This window comes from Marmota flaviventris, chromosome 12, assembly GCF_047511675.1.
Source record: "Marmota flaviventris isolate mMarFla1 chromosome 12, mMarFla1.hap1, whole genome shotgun sequence".
Classification (NCBI taxonomy): domain Eukaryota; kingdom Metazoa; phylum Chordata; class Mammalia; order Rodentia; family Sciuridae; genus Marmota; species Marmota flaviventris.
In genome coordinates, this window is record NC_092509.1 from 59,942,063 (window position 1) to 59,956,749 (window position 14,687).

At 39.1% G+C, this 14,687-nt stretch overlaps 1 protein-coding gene across 1 annotated transcript in view; it reads left to right on the forward strand.

Annotated features, from left to right (window-relative positions):
* Susd4 (sushi domain containing 4) overlaps positions 1-14,687 on the forward strand; it is a 130,519-nt gene that overhangs the window by 70,637 nt on the left and 45,195 nt on the right. The gene's annotated exons all lie outside the window — the stretch shown is intronic.

The window sequence follows — 14,687 nt, forward strand, 5'->3', positions numbered from 1 at the left end:
GATATTCATTTACTCCTGGAAATTACCCTAAGTCCATTGGTCAAGACAACTTAATATACATTTTGCTTTTACTTAATGTGGACACATTTAAAGTTCTAAAAAATGCACTGTGTTTAACTAATTGGGATGCCAAGTGGTTGGTTATGTATCGCAGAGGACAAGGCTGAACTTGGAATAGGCATGAATCAAGAATTAATTCTAGCCCCAAATTTCCATAAGGCATAGAACTTCTATTTCATTGAGTTCATTAGGAACTAGTTTCAGATTCTCCTGACATCATTATTGAGTTTACCTTGGGAGGGAGCTTCTAGCAATGATATGTCTGCAATTATTGTGACTTAGTGTATATTTCTTTTATGAAACGATTTAAATAATTTAAACTGACAAGCATTTTAAAAGTATCTATTATGCTTTTCCTCATGGAAATTGTAAAGGATGAGTAAGATGGTGTCTTGCTCTTCAAGTACTTGCTATCTTTGCTTTTATTTTCAAGATATATATGTGTGCATGTATATACATATTTAAATATATGTATGCCAAAATTAATATAATATGGATTTAGAGTTTTTAAAAATAAATTCACCTTTTCCACTTGCATGCAGCCCATGCATGCATATGATTGTATTTAATTAAGAGTTTACTTGTTGCTTCCAAATACACCTCCCTGCCAAAACCTATGGCCAAAGATACCCAGTGCTTAAAACTCAGGCAATGCAGGGACATTAGGTAACAAAGAAAACCAGAATAGCCTTCCTGAATATCACCCAAAGATGAAGGCCTTCTGTTATTTGATCATCATGGGGTGGCAGGGAGTTGATCACTTTTTAGATGAGCTTCTTCCCAACTCCATAAGCTGTATAGTAATTCCAAGAAAAGGACTGAGAAATCCTTGGAGTGGAAGGCTTCTATTCTATGGGTCTGTGTGCCTGGTTTAGCCCTAAATGTGCTAGGAGGGACTAGGAGGAGCCAGCTCATTTATTATGCAACCTGAACCAAGGCCCCAGGTCCCCAGAGGGGAATCCAGGTCTCTGCATTCCAGTTAAGGTATAGGCTCCAGCCATCAGTTAGGAAAATTTTGGAAAAATCATTCACACTCAAGGAAGGCTCATATGTATTTTTTTAATCCCATACTCCTGATTGGCTTAGTACATACTTTATAATTGTTCTAGCCATAGTTAATAGTGTCAGTGCAGGTGAGTCAGAGTTATCTGTAGGGCATTACGGTGAATTGAGTGGCCCTTGTTTTGTGTTTGGGGATGCTGATATAGATGAACAGGGATTCAGGGAGGCAGGGGTTGAATGAGGAGGAACAGCTAAACATTAGTTCGGAACATGCCTTTTGCCCTCCAGTCAGTAAAGCCACAGCCTCTCTGGGCACCGTTCCTGCACCCTACCATCCCCAACACGTCTGCACATTCCCTTTATTTTTTTTTCCCCAACAAGACTGCATTGTTTTAAGGAGGTATCTAGCATATAGACTGGGTACCTCTGCTTATTATACAGTATCTTCTTTAATTACTATAGCAACCCTACAAAGTAGGTTCTAGTACCTTATTTTATAGACAGGAAAGCGAAGGGGCAGAGAGGCTAGATTCCCCATGGTCTCATAGGTAATGGAAGAGTTAGGATTCAGATTCAGATGTGTGCTTTCCAGGATGTTCATCTCCTAACCAAGGATGATTTTTCCTGGGAAGAGGAACCAAGTTCTATAGGTAAGGAAGAGAGACGATGAAGCAAGTGACACGTAGCAAAATCACCCCAGGCCTGCACCCCCTTTGGGAGGTGGCCTCTGTTGACATGCTTGGTAACAACCTGTTTGTGCAGGGCACAGTTCCTTGAAATGTATTCCAAAAATGGCCTGCATCAAAACTTGTTGAAAATGTGTATTTAGATCTCCTTCCAGGTCAGAATCATGTGTAGAACTTTTAAAAATAAAAGTGCCAGGAACCCATTACAAGAGACTCTGTTTAGTGGAAGCCCAGGCAGGGTTATTTCTAAGAGCTCTCAGGGCAATTCCAACAGCACCCAGGAACCCCATTCAGTTACCTACCTGATTGCAGCTAACGGTGGCATAGAACCCAGGAGGAGAGCTGTCCTCGCCACAGTGGTGTCTCCTTGCTTAACCCTTCTTTTTACTAGTTCCTTCCATGAAAGAGAAAAAAAATCTCATTCATTCATGAAGCAGTAAAGTACTTACTAAAATATATTAGCTCCCATAGACCTGACCAGAATTGCTATAAAAGATGAATAATTTGATGTTAAGAAGCTTCCTGGGGAAAAGGTGCAATGTGAGTTTAAGTATTATTATTACATTATAAGTTTTCAATTAAAAGATCCAACTTGACCCAACTAGAGCTGGCAATAAAGTTGGCAGCTAACTCCTTTATTCATCAAAACTGTGGGGTGCAGGCATTTTTCAAAAGCAGGGTAGTCTTAGTCCTTTTTACAGGTACTCATATATTAAGGCAAATCGTCTCCCAGCTCCAGAAGCTTCGCCAAAAGAGATGGATGCTTTAAAAATGTTTTATTTAGCACCCTTCTCTTCTCATGTGTGTTTTCTATCATCTAAAATTTCTTTCTTGTTGCTGTAGACAGGAGTTATCAAAAACGACAGACTCTGCCCACAAGGGCAAATATTTGCCTATCTTCCCTTAAGATATTCTCTTCTCATTTTCCATCTTCTAAGGTGGGGAAAGAGCAGAAGGGTGCCTCTGCCTGCCCTCAGGGTCACTGACATTTCTTATGCTGTGGTTAGAGAAGTTACTGTATGCCTATCCTCCCTCCCTTCAGTGTGATTTTGGTTTTTGCTTTTAAAAAAGATTTCTTTAACTTAAATGTGGTCATGACTTGAAAAAAATATCCAGAGGAAATAAGGTCAGGTCAGACTGGGGCAGATGCAGTAAAGATAAGTGACAGAAATGATCAGTTATCATTATTGCAGGATGACAGCTGGACCACCACAGGCAGGGTTCTCAAGTCTACACAACCAGCCCTGTAAGTGCAGAGGGAAGGTTCAAATTAGAGCAGCGTCACTCCTTAACCCACTGTGGCACAGGCTCTTCCACATCACAGGAGTGCTAAGATCCCGCCCTGTCTGTACCCAAGCCCTGGAGGTGGGGGTGGCTTTAAAGAGAATTTTTAGAGAGTTATTAGGCAAACGGAGAACAACAACAACATGAGCACATGCTCAGATCCTTCTCAGATTGTGTGTAAAGGTCACACAATGATTGGTAGCAACCTTGGACACCAAGCTGACTGCAGAGATCCCCAGAAAATGGTTTTTCACAAATTCACAGCTGAAACAGCCCAGAATTAGGTTGACTGCTGATGAAAAATGCAGGGCTACCCCCACGGAAGTCTTTCCAACCCTATCTCAAGTGGAATTCATCTTCTCTCTTGACAGTCTGCAGCAGTTCAGGGCTGATCCTGGCTCCCCGGTCAGCATCTTGTGAGTCTGTTAGGTATTAATTCAGACCTCCTCCGAGGCCCACACTGAGTCTCAAGAGCCAGAGGCTTCAGTGTGCAGAGTTCCCCCCTCCCCAACCTGCTCAGATTTGAATCTAATTACACTTGGCTGACACAGCTCCTCAGAGATGGGCTGGGAGTTGTTAAATTTCGAGCCAACCTTTACATTTTGACTGCTGTCTTCAGTCTACATAATCAGAGAGACTGGCCTTGCATATCCCATCAGAGGGTGCATCTTGATGTTTGACTTCATGGGAATTGCCCCAGGGGTGTGTGAATGAAGCACACTTCCAGGTGCCAAGCTCAAAGCTTTTTATGCACTGGGAATCTAAATTTAGCAAGCACCTGCAGGCGGGCCTCAGCAGCATCTTGAGGTATTTGCCATGGGCACTCCACAAGCAGAGCATCAGGAAGTGGGGTAGCTCTGTAAGTCCTCAGCCCATGAGAGTGGGCTCACTTCTGGCCACACGTTGCTTTCTATCACTTCTTTGTTGTGCAACATAAGGCTACTTTGCAAAAAAAAAATGGAAAGTGACCTCAAACTTTCTTTAAAAATAAAAATTGTGTTTATCAAGAGAAAAGCAGGAAATCAGAAAGATTTTTCCTCTAGAGTGAAATTCTAAGCCAAACCCAATTTTTTCCACCAATCTACATAGTCTACATTTAGAAGTCAAATGGCCTTCTTGAAATCTTTTGACAAATAATTAATGTTTTTAAATGCCTTTAGGAATTTTAGTGCCACTCCAATATATTTAGTCATTCATTCCCTAATATTCTGTTAAGCACTCTAATTGCCAGACCCAAAGGCTCCAATGGAATTGGGAGAGATGGTTAAATTTTCAGTGAATTTCCTTGTTTTCCCTTTTGGATTAATTTTTCTGTTGTTGTTTTAGCCTTTTTAAAATTAATGGAATAGCATTGGGGGGTTTAGCTCAGTAGTATAGAGCTTGCTGCTTGCCTAGCATATGTGAGGCTGTAGGTTCAATCCCTAGTACAACACACACACACACACACACACACACACAGTAAAAATAATGAAATATAATACTTACACTAGAAAGTTCATAAAACCAAATAGTCCAATGAACTATTGCAAAGCAATACCAATGTCACCTTTATCCAAGAAATGGGACACTGATGGCTCCCCAGAAGCCCACTCCCCATCACTGCCCCCCTCCCCTTCCTGAGAGCTAGCACTCACTTCCTGTTGTAATCACATGTGCTCCTAAACGTGATGCTATTTCAAGTTTACTTTTGCCTTATTTTTGAGTTCATATACATGGGGTTATAGCATAGAGATTATTTTATGTCTGATTTACTTTATGCTTATGAAATCAATACATATTATTGCCTGCAGTTGTAGTCTGATCTTTTTTTTGGTACTAGAGATTGAACCTAGGAGCATTCAACCACTGAGCCACATCCCAGGACTTTTTTTTAAAGCGATAGGGCCTTGCTAAGTTGCTGAGGCTCATGATTCTCCTGCCTTAGCTTCCCATGCCACTGGGATTACAGGAATGCATCACCACTTCTGACTACTCTGATCATTTCTATTTTTATTTATTTATTTATTTATTTTGGTGCCAGAAATCTAATTCAGGGCCTTACACAGGCTAGGCAAGTACTCCACAACAGAGCTATATCCTTAGCCTGCTTAGTGTTCTAATATATAAATATAGCATAATTTGAACTTTCTAATGTTAATGGAAATTTAGAGCGTTTCCAATTGGCTTCTGTTACACATAGTACCACTCTGAACATACTTGAATATACCTGCTGGTGTATATGTATATGCTCTCATTTCTCTTGACTACACCAGAATGGAACTGCTGAGGCATAGGATATGTGTATGTCCAGTGTTAATAGGTAGTGCCAGTTTCCCAAAGCGGTTGTACTGATTGACACTCCCAAGAGTGGAATTTGCTCCTTGCCAATACTTGGTGTTGTCAGTATTTTAGCCATCGGGTGGTACTTCTGGATTTAATGTACATTTCCCTGGTGGGTAGTGTTTAATGGCCAGCTTTTATTCTTTCTTGGAAGTGCCTCTTTAATTCACTTGCCTCCTTATCAGTTGTCTTTTCCTTTTTGATTTTTAGGAGTTTTTGTATATACTGGATGCAAGTTCTTTGTTGATTCTGTAAATGTTGAAGATTTGTCCTGTGGCTTAGGTTTTTACTTCTTTTATCATTAGTGCCATTTGATGAACAGATTTTAGTTTTAATGTAGTGAAATTAATCCATCTTTTTCTTTATGCTGGAGCTTTTAAAGATTTATTTTGTCTTGTTAAAAAAAAGATGTTTTTCTACTCTGACAAAGACATTCTCTTATGTAGTCTTCTTAGAACCTTACCATTTTGCCTTTCACATTTAAATCTCAAACATGTCTAGTGACATAGGTCACAATGTCTATCATAGAATCCGGCACTCATCATTAGAATGATGATTTTGTCTTGTTGTAAGATGGAGGTCCTGGTTCAGGACTTTCTGTGATGTTTTATTGTCTGTCTTTACATCAGTGTGATTGTAGCTCTATAATAAGTCTAAAACTCTGGTAGGGCCAGTTTCCCTCTTGCTCTTCTTCAAGAGTGTCTTGACTCTTGTTATTTTGCATTTCCACATGAATCTTAGAATCAGCATGTCAATCGTCAAGATAAGTTTGAATTTTTAATATGATTGTACTGGATTACAGTTAAATTACAGGGGGGGATAATGCTTTTGCAATATGAGTTTTCCCAATTGAGGAACATGGATTATTCCATTTATTTAGGTCCTTTACTATTTTTCTACCCCGGTATTTTATAGTTTTCTGAATACATATCTTACATAGATGTCTTTTATTAGATTTATGCTTAGAAATAAAAAAATTGTTTTTGAGGATAATTATTTTATATTTTGTTTTTAAAATAGGTCATATATGAGCTGGGCATGGTGGTGCATGCCTGTAATCCTAGCAGCTTGGGAGGCTGAAACAGGATGATCACGAGTTCAAAGCCAGCCTCCACAATTTAGTGAGGCCCTAAGCAATTCAGTGAGAACCTGTCTCTAAATAAAATACGAAAAAGGGCTGGGGATATGGCTCAATGGTTGAGCACCCCTATTTCAATCCCTAGTACCCCCAAAATAAAAATTGGTCACATGTGGAATTCATGTATGATAAACTCATTGCCAATTTGACTGAATTCTTTGGGATTTTATCACATATGTAGTTGTGTGATGTGTGAAGAGTACAACTTTTGTTTTTTCTGACTTTTTGTTTCCTTTTCTTGCACTCCTGCTTTGGTTAGGAACTCTGTATAATGCTGAATACAAGGAGCAAGAGTGAACCTCACTGTGTTAGTCCCAATCTTAAATGGGATGCCTTCCATATTATTGTGACAGATTTTTTAAAAAGATATCTTTTATTATATTAAGGATGTTTCTTTCCATTCCTATTTTGAGAGTTCTTTTAAATTTTTATGATCATGAACAAATATTGAATTTCATCAAATGCTTTTTCACATCTATTAAGATGGTAATTTTCTCCTTGGTTCTGTTTGATATTCTTTTTTTAAATTAATTAATTTATTTTAATTAGGTATGTATGACAGCAGAATACAGTTATGATTCATTGTACACAATTGTAGCACAACTTTACATTTCTGTGGTTGACATGATGTAGCGTCACACCAAATGTGCAGTCATACATGTACCTAAGATAATGATGTCCATCTCATTCCACCATCTTGCCTGCCCTCATTGCACCCTCCCTCTCCTCCCTCCCCTTTGCCCAGTCAAAGTTCCTCCATTTTTCTCAAGCCTTTCCCCTCCCTGTTATGGATCAGCATTCACTTATCAGAGAGAACATTGGCCTTTGGTTTTGGGGATTGGCTTACTTTGCTTAGCATGATATTCTCCAACTCTATCCATTTTCCTGAAAATGCCGTAATTTATTCTCTTTTAATGCTGAGTAATATTCCATTGTGTATATATACTACAGTTTCTTTACCTGTTGAAGGGCATCTAGGTTGCTTCCACAGTTTAACTATTATGAATTGTGTTGCTATGAACATTGATGTGGCTGCATTACTATAGTACGCTGATTTTTAAGTCCTTTGGGTATTGAGCAGGAGTGGGATAGCTGGGACAAATGATGGTTTCATTCCAGGTTTTCTAAGTAATCTCCATACTGCTTTCCAGATTGGTTGCACCAATTTGCAGTCCCACTAGAAATGTATGATTGTGCCTTTTCTCCCAACATCCTTGCCAACACTTATTGTTGTCTGTATTTTTGATAACTGCCATTCTGACTGGCATAATATGAAATCTTAGAGTAGTTTTGATTTGCATTTCTCTAATTGCTAAAGATGTTGAACATTTTTTAATATATTTGTTGATTGAGTATATATCTTCTTCTGAGAAGTGTCTGTTCTGCTCCTTAGCCCATTTATTGATTGGGTTGTTTGTTTGGTGTTAAGTTTTTTGAGTTATTTATATATCCTGGAGATTAGTGCTCTATCTGATGTGTGTGTGGCAAAAATTTGATTCTAAAATGTAGGCTCTCTGTTCACCTCATTGATTGTTTCTTTTGTTGAGAAGAAGCTTTTGAGTTTGAGTCCATCCAATTTATTAATTCTTGATTTTATTTATTCTGTTGTGATTCACACTAGTTGGTTGTCAAATGTTAAATCAACCTAGGATTCTTGAAGTAAACCCATCTTACTTGTGACATATTTTTAAATTTATTGCTCGATTGTGTTTGCTAATGTCTTGTTTTCAAGTTTTGCTTTTATGTTGCTGAATGGATTGGCCTCAAATTTTCCCTTTCTATAATGTTCTTGCCAGATTGCGTAATCAACCTCGTAAGCAGGTTGGTGTGGGCCTTCAGAAGAGAACGCTAAAAAAGAATTTCTGTGAGATTGCTGCAATTTCTTCTGCAAATACTTGATGAAATTTATGGGGAAGTCACCTAGGCCTGGAGTTTTCTTTGTGGGAAGGTTTTCCATTTTTGAATTCAATTTATTTTAGATTTTTCTGAAGTATGACTACTTTCTGTTTCTTATTGTGTCCATCTTGGTCAATTGTATATTTTTTATTTTAGAACTCCAACTCCACCAAAATTTTCTGATTTCTTGACTTAAAGTTATTTGTAATATTCTTTTTATTTTTTAAAACAGAATATGTTTTGATGTTGCTTATTATTCTTTCATTGTTATATGTGCCGTCCCTCTTGGTTTCTTGATCAGTTTTACTCAATTTCATTGATGTCACAAAGTCAACTTATGGTTTTGTCAATCCTCTCCTGTGTGTCTTTCCTATTTCTTTCATACTCACTCTTTATTTTATTTCCTTGAACTTTCTTTGGGTTTAATTGCCTATCCTTTTTTTTTTTTAAACTTTTGTGTAAGAACTTTTAATTTGAGTATTTGGTGATAATGCTAAATTTGTGTGCACCTAATAATACTCCTTAAAATTTACAAAGCAAAAATCAATAGAACTTTTAAGGAGAAATGCACAATCACAGGAAGAGCTTTAAGCACTCCTCTTTTAATAATTTATAGAACAAGCAAGAGGGAAAAACTAATAAGGATATAAAAAACTTGAATAAAATTATTAACAAAGTTGACCTAATCAACTGTAAAATATACATTCTTAATTTTTAGATATTTCTTTTTCTAATGTGTATTTTTTTAAGAGAGAGAGAGAGAAGAGAGAGAGAATTTTTTAATATTTAATTTTCAGTTTTCGGTGGACACAAGATCTTTATTTTATTTGTATGTGGTGCTGAGGATTGAACCCAGCACCCCGCGCATGCCAGGCGAGCGCGCTACCGCTTGAGCCGCATCTCCAGTCCTCTAATGTGTATATTTAAAGGAAAATTTATAGCTATAGTTTTATCTACATAGCATAAATTTCAATGTGCAGTATTTTCATTGTTATTCAATTTAAAATATTTATTTTTAAAAATTAATTTGTTTGATTATTTATTTAGTGGTACCAGGCACTATACAACTGAGGTACATCCCCATCCCTTTATACTTTTTATTTTTGAGACAGGATCTTGTTAATTTGTCAAGGCTGGCCTCAAAATTGTGATCCTTCTGCCTTAGTCTTTGGAATAGCTGCGATTACAGGCATGCACCACTGCACCTGGCCAAAATATTTTCTATATTTATTGTTACTTCTCTTTGGACCCATGGATTATTTAGAAATGTATTTTTCAGTTTCCAAACATTCTAGAAAATTTCTATTTTTTTTAATTATTTTATTGTGTTCAGAAAATATGCTCTAAAGTTTCAGTCATTTGAGATTTTCTTTATGGCCCAGGTGTGGTCAAACTTTGTAAATGTTCCATGTATGCTTAGAAGAATGTGTAGCAGTCTCAGTCCTACAGAGTATGGGTAGCTAAGAACCCACAAAGAATTACCATCCAAGTGTTAGGTATTAAAAAAAACTTAAATAACAAAACACAAACATGCTAATTGCCTTTGTCAACCACAAATATTTTCCTTCTGTAGACTAAAGGAAAATAGTAAGCACAAGATGCATGCTTACCCTAATGACTTTGACCAACTCTCATTCCGGTGGCTTTTTCTCAGTGGTTTTAAGCTGGGTCCTACTAAAAATTCCACATTAACATTTAGCTGGGAGCCCCAATGTATTGAGTGTCTTGGTCTGATGCTTCTTCAGATTCCATTAAAATCAATGTCCTTTTAAAAAGAAAGAAACAACCTGGATCCGCCCTGCTTATGAAGCAAAACCACCTCATGTGGTGGGGCTTCTTTTTCTTTGAAGCACCCTCTCTCTTCAGTCAGTGCCTTCCCAAACAGCATTAATGCTCAGCCTCTCCATTTCTCTGCCTGACATTATGCTTATGGTGACATAATTTGCCTTTGTTGATTCCTTCCAGCTTCTGCAACCTAATTCTAAGAAATGGTGATGTTCTGATGATATTCTCTCGAATTGTATTGGAATGATAGTTCTTTACACCAGGAGGGGTGTGGAACAGCACTGATATGGACAAGTAATTCTGGAGATGTTAGTAGATGTTGAGTCAAGAAAGGATTGTGGTACGAAGTTCAGGAGTCCACAAGAACACCCTCACTTCTGACATCAAGTTTGGAGGTCTCCAAGCCCACCTCAGGTTCAGTAATTCAGTAGGACTCAGAACTCTGAAAAGCCAATATACTCATGATTAAAGTTTATTATAATGAAAAGATATGGATTAAAATCAACCAAGGGAAGAGGTGCATAAGCAGGGTCCAGGTGAGCTTCCAGTTGTCCTTTCCCAGTAGAGCTGAGCAGATAGTGCCTATTTGTTCAGGCAACAACATATGACAATATACATGGAATATTAACAACCCTCCACCAGGGAGACTTGTCCAAGCCTTGGTTTCCAGAGTTTTACTGGGAATTAGTCATGTAGGCATGGTAGACCACTGTGTGGCTCACCCTAGTCTCCAGTCCCTCCAAGATCTGAGGTGATTCTATGGGGTCCAAGGTCCCCAGTGTAAACCACATTGTTGGCATAGATTATGTAGAATGGCCCAAAGCCTCTAGATAAGCAAAAACACTCATCCAGGCAGGACATTACAGGGTTTTAGTGGTTACCTCCCTGGAGCTGAAGGCAAAAGCCCCACCTCTTTTGGGGCAGGTTAATCCTTCACTGCACCTATGGCAAACCCTTTGAGGACATAGATCAGATTGTGTCATGACCCAGGCTTACCAAGCACCAGGAGCTCCCCATCACACTATAATAGGACCCCCATTCCCTGCCCTACCTGCAAATCCTTCCGTAGTCTAGCCTTTTCTGCTCCATCTTGATGGCTATATTCCAAACACACAGATCTTCTGTTGTTTTTTCAGGACACCAAGCTCTTTCTTGGCCTTTGTACTATCTGTTCCGCTGCCTGAAATGTTCTTCTCCCAGTTCCCCACATAATTGGATCTTTGTTGTCATTCAGGTCTCAGCTTAATAAATGTCATTTCCTCAGAGGCCCCTTGCCTGTCTGCCCAAATTAAATGAGTCTCCGAGTCAGTCCCTATCCTATCACCTTGTTATGTGTTCGTCATAGCAGTGAGCCTTTCTTGTTATTTCCTAGCTCATTTGTCTCTTAATTTTTCAGTGCAATTTCCCTCCATGCAAATAATAAGAGTAATAAGAGTTCTCTATCTGCAGCACCTAGAACATGCTGGGCCTAGAGTACGTGCTCAGTAATTCATTGAATGAATGAATGAATGAGCAGCTGGATGAATAAATAAATTTTCTGAAAACTGGTTTAGGCAAAATTAAGTAGAATTCTTTATGGCAATATCTTCAGAGCCTTTAATATACTAATGTAGATTATGAATCTCTGAGTATTTCCAAGATTAGTTTTGGGGAGCAATAATGTGGGAACTTGGCATTTTCAAGGAGTCAAATTCATTTTCACATGTAAATCCCATTTTAAAGAAAAGTAATCCAAGTTATGGTACATATTCTTGAAATTTTACTATGCCTGACCCATCCCTTAGGACTCTACTCTCTGCTAACTAAGCTGATAAATTAATTTGTACTTAGGTATAAATGTGTAATACTGCCTTAGGATCGTTCACTCCTTCTTTTATGTATTCATTATATTGAATCCCCATTGATACGAGGAACAGCTTATAAAAATAATGGCAGTGGTGGGCTGGTGAAAGATGGTTTCCAGAATGGGAGCCATTGGTATCCCTTAGGTTATGTATGGGAAGTGTACATTTATGCCTCCTGTACCTAAGTTCTAATTGTTGATATTTTTCATAATCCTTGGTAAAAATATGTTTGAAGTGGCTTTAAAAAATTCTGTTGATGAACTTATGCTATAGAAAGTTGTGTGACAAACAGTCTCCAACTTACTGATGGTTCAACTTATGATTTTTCAACTTTAGGATGATGTGAAAGTGATATACATTCCATAAAAACTGTAATCCAAATTTTGAAATTGAATCTTTGCATTAGGCAATATGATACTCTTTGGTGCTGGGATGCAGTAAGCCACAGTTCCCAGTCAGTCAGGTGACTGAGGGGAAATGATTGATGCTCCCCAGTGTACTGTGGCTCACCTAGGGTGCTCAGTAGTTGAGTTATATTAAATACATGTTGACTTACAATGTTTTTGACTTACAGGAGTTTAGCTGGACATAGCCCCATCGTAAGTGGAGGAGCATCTGCATCTCTATTTGAGACTTGTACATTGATAAAGATCACGCATTTCTTTTCAGATACTACAGGTTCTGGATTCTTTCTTTCCACTAAAATAAGGTCTGTGTTTTTTGCTGTCTCAGACAACTCAGCAGGACAATATTCATTCCAGATGCCTCTTCTTCCAACCCTACCCTCCTTTAGTGAGGGGAATCGATGCCAGACTTCACATGTAAAAAATCGAAGAGAATGTGAATTATCTTTTCTTCTGTCAAACTTTAGGTTTCTATTAGAGCCAGGCTATGTCAGTTTTGTCCTTACTCCTAGGGTGCAGCCCTCTTGACTTTTCCACTTTTGTGGAACTTGGACTCTAACTTCTTATTCCCCAGCTGGTACATGGCTCCCCCACCTAGTAAGCGATCCCTGCCCTACTTCCTATGGAGACTCCTCTTTGGAATTTGTGAGTCTGTGAATTCCCTTCAAACCCTGTGTCGTATGCTCTGCACTAAACCCAACTCCTGTGTGTGGAAGCTTGGAGTTCTGATTAGGAATGCCAAGCCTTCTTGGTTAAATACCACAAACTGGTAAATCAGCCTTGGGATCAAGGCTTGGGCACTTATGCACCTGGCCAGTATCCACATGTCTGTAATGTCTAAGTGGACATTCTGTCGACGATTTTACTCTCTCTAACTGGCTACCTCTGAGTATACCAGTTAATTCTTGAGCAAATTTTAAGTCCATCATGAAAAACGTATAAATTACTGCTACAGATTCTATTTACTGCCAAGATTTTACAGACAGATGCCTCGATAAATGTGTTTTTATTTGCTGTGAATGACTTCTGCATAGTGCCATTGAAAAAAAATATATAATTCAGATTCTTCCATTAAAAGAAGGCAGCTGTGGTGTGCAGAGAGTCGTCAATTATCTTGTGACTCCAGTCAGGATTATTCTGGGGCTGATTTGGAGGGAGTTTAGCTATTCTAGCAGAAAAACTATTGGTTAAACGTGAACAGTTAGAAAACCCCTTTCCATGGCCTGTAGCACAAAAAATGAGAGGTAAAATTGAAACCAGAAGACAGTTCTCCAGCTGAGACTCTATGTTGAAAGCCACGGGCTGTGCGACAACCTGATGATAGGGTTCCTCAGGGGAAGGCTGAGTGGCTGGGCTGGGCTGAAGACCTGTTAACCAGGCTCCCGAGGGCTGTGTGCTCACAGGGTTGTTGGGCATAGGTTTGGATGACCCTGCTCCCCTTTATTCTGTGCCAGGTGTGTGCACAGGTCTGGAAGCAGAGAAGGAACATCAGAGGAAGTGGGACACAGGTCCTGCTCTCAAGCTAATCGTGGTGACAAAGGCTGAGATGCAGGCACAACTTAGGTGCACTTGACTTCAGATGGCCTGCACAGGGCAGTGAATGGCATCTGTCCTTCAGGCCCTGTTGTCAGGCCCTCTCCCATAGGGAGGCCCCTTCTGCTTGCCTCTTTCCTATCACTTGACATCTTATTTTCTGGAGTCTGTTTTGTTCAATTCCCAGCCCCTCCCAGTATGCCCAGCCCCCACCCCATATTACTACTGGGATATGCTCTTTTCAAAGCCACCAAAGTTCACAGCCACCAGAGCCACCCACCAGCCAGCCATTGCTCCTTTCCTTCCTTTCACCTTCGTCAGGGCTCCCAGGGTCCAGAGTTTCAGAACTAACTGTTTAAAGCTTAGAGCAACTTGAAGATCAAGGATCCTATTAATATTATTCCATACATATTGTGGATTCAGTAGGCTTTGGAGAGTGGCTGAGAAACCAGTAATCTTTTGTAGCATGGAAGAATTTTTGGAGGAAGTGTCTGTGATTGACAAAGTGTTATCCTTGGTTGCCTGTTTTCAAAAAATTAAGCACCAACTAATTTGGAACAGAACCCATCTAGAGATCACAATTCCAAGCACATATGCATCTAAAATCAGAAGCATTGTCAAGATGGGGTGTAGCCCAAGGGTAGAGCACATGCCTTGCTGGCTTGAGGCCCTAGGTTCCATCCCCAGCACCATAAAAAGAGAAAGAAAATAAAAGAGAAATATGCATGAAATCAGA